At 32.7% G+C, this 2,888-nt stretch overlaps 1 pseudogene across 1 annotated transcript; it reads left to right on the forward strand.

Annotated features, from left to right (window-relative positions):
• Nucleotides 1-418: 418 nt before the first annotated feature.
• On the forward strand, nucleotides 419-2,615 carry LOC149529088 (bark storage protein A-like; annotated as a pseudogene). Its single transcript, XR_016358703.1, has 6 exons — nucleotides 419-698; nucleotides 789-856; nucleotides 1,039-1,194; nucleotides 1,642-1,881; nucleotides 1,984-2,163; nucleotides 2,250-2,615. The product of XR_016358703.1 is annotated as a bark storage protein A-like (transcript).
• Nucleotides 2,616-2,888: the final 273 nt, after the last annotated feature.

Below are 2,888 nucleotides of genomic sequence, written 5' to 3' on the forward strand. Positions count from 1 at the left end.
ATTTTCATTATATAATTGGTCTACAATAGTACATGTTATACTTGTAATATACTAAACTTATCTACATTAATAATAAGAAATTTGACTATACACAAAAAAAAATTTATTACTATACATTATATTTTATTTTTATTTGAGAACTAATTTTACTTCATACCCTTTAAAAATACTAAGTAAAATAATACTTCACAAATAAGACTCCAAATATGTCACATTTCAAAATAGGTACACTTAGCAGAAGAGGTTTAGACACGTGTGGGCCCATATCGATACCTAAAACTTGTTTGTGGATGACTTGCATCTAAAAAAATGATACACTTCCCAAAACACAAAATATGTCACATTTTAAATTGAGCACATTTACCCACCCTAAATAACACCTAATTGTAGATAATTCAATAAAAGCCCTTCATTCCTTCCGTGACTTACACCCCAAGTCTCTCTTTCAATCACACGTTTGCTTTGTGATTCCAGTATGGCTCTTAAGTTTTTTGTGTATACTCATGTGCTCCTACTAATTTTCATGGCCGTTGTATGTAGTGCAGAGTACTCTGGAAAGGTTCTCGGCTATGTTAATATAGTTAATAGTGATGGCCCTTATATGGGCTTGGTTGTTCCCAACACTTTTGAAATGGAGCCCCTTATTGACCCCTCAAATTTTGTAGTCAATGAGAACGTTTCCTACATAGATCTTTCTGGTTATTTTTCTTGCCGGCTCTTTACTATATGCTACCGTCCTTAACGTTGTATAGAACGTAATTATAATATGTGTAATTGTTTGTATGCAGGAAGGAGGTTCCATGTAGGAACTATTGCAGATCAGAAGGTCATTGTGGTCATGACAGGGCTGTCAATGGTAATTGCATTCAAAAGATAGATAGTTTTTCTTTTGAGTTTCGTATATTCATGAAGATCATCTATTTAAGGTTAAAATGTAAACTCAGATAATATTAAAATGTTAAATATAATAAGTTCTTATGTTTATACTTCTAATCACGGTAATTTCACATAAGTCATTAATGTTGGATTTGGCTACAGATGAATGCAGCAATAACTACCCAGCTTCTCTTGAGTTTCTTCGACATAAAAGGAGTTGTGCACTATGGAATTGCTGGAAATGGAAACTCTGACTACCATATTGGTGATGTTACTATTCCATTTCAATGGGCTCACACTGGCCTATGGAATTGGCAGGTTCTATTAAGTTTCATTTTTTTTTAATAGATTTTCATTTTAGTGTAGGAAAGGAATGGTATTTAATTAGGTTCATTTTTTTTTAATAATAAATTTTCATTTTAGTATAGGAAAGGAATGGTATATAATTAGATAGAAAACTAACTTGTCATATATATATCGTTTTGTTTTGTTGTAGAAGAGGTGCATACTAGAGTATCTTTGTTGTCCTGATCTATGTAGAAATAAACTCAAGATTTCATTACTGAGAAGTGCTTTTTGGTTTCTTTGATTTCATTATTGAGAAGTGTTTTTTGGTTTCTTTAAATATAGTTTTTTGCCCGTTAAAAAATATAATACATCATACATCAGTGGTAAAGAAAAAGTACCTTTACCATTAGAGCACCTTAGGGTTTACTGAAATGTTGATTTATTAAGGTTTACTGAAATGCTGATTTAATTGAACAGAGATATGGGCAAGGAGAAAATAACGAACTTGCGTTGGAATCAAATGGAGACTACACTCGTGATATTGGGTATCTTCATATTGCCAACTATAGTACAGAAGAAGGGAGTGATAACCTGTTAAATAATGTTTGGTACAACCCAGATGAGATTTTTGCGGAGAGTGGCACTCCAGAAGTTAGAGAGCATGTATTTTGGATCAATGTATCCCAAACCTATTATAACCTTGCAGAGAAGCTAGAGGTAACTTATTCATATTATTTCGTACTTTTTCTTACTGTGTCAATAAACAATAAATTTGATTTCTAATTGTCTTTGTGTTTGAATCTCTGGAACAATAAACAGAATGTAACATTAGAGTCATGCGTCAACTCTACAACATGCTTGTCATCTACACCAAAGATTGTGAAAGTGGAGAGAGGATGCAGTGCCAGCATTTATGTTGATAATGCTGCTTACAGAAATTTTCTTTATGGAAAGTTCAATTGCACTCCTATTGATATGGAGAGTGCAGCAGTAGCACAGGTAATAATAATCATAATGGTTCTTTATGTACTTCTATTATCACCTTGTCATAATGTCTTATTGTGATCTCTCTTTTGGATTTGCAGGTTAGCCTGAGTATGGGGAAGCCATTCATAATAATCAGATCCCTCTCTGATTTGGCAGGTGGATCAAGTAGTGAGAATGAAGCTACTATTTTCCTCAACTTGGCAAGCAAAAATGCTGTGACTGTTGTCTCTAAGTTCTTTAATCTTCTTTCATCCTTAGGTTACAAACCTACAAATGGTTTAGGGATATATGATATGTAATGTGATGGCTCATCAAAGGCTACTTAAATTAAAAGCTATAATATTGAGTAATTAGGAGAAACTAGTCTTGGTATCTACAAGAGCCTATTACTATTGGATTAATAACTAGTTCTTGTAATTTTTTAAGGTTGCAAGAGTAAAATATATAGAAAATGCTGTTCTATATCTCTTTATATTTTTGTGTTCTTACATCTCCCCCTCTAACTCATTAATTTACTATCCTCATATTTATATCATTCTTACTCACATATAGACACTAATTTCTCCCTCCCTATCTCTATCTCATCTTACTCTTCTCTTAATCATTCACCTCTTTCCATCTATATATTATTTCTGCTGTTTATTTTTGTTCTCCTCTATTTATCTATTATCCATCTATCACCTCATATTTCTTTAATGTTCTATCTCTTGAGCTCTCTCCCCTCTTCCTACTCTCAC

The sequence above is a fragment of the Cupressus sempervirens genome, chromosome 11, assembly GCF_028749045.1.
Source record: "Cupressus sempervirens isolate cs-2001-9-10 chromosome 11, ASM2874904v1, whole genome shotgun sequence".
In the NCBI taxonomy this organism is placed as follows: Eukaryota; Viridiplantae; Streptophyta; class Pinopsida; order Cupressales; family Cupressaceae; genus Cupressus; species Cupressus sempervirens.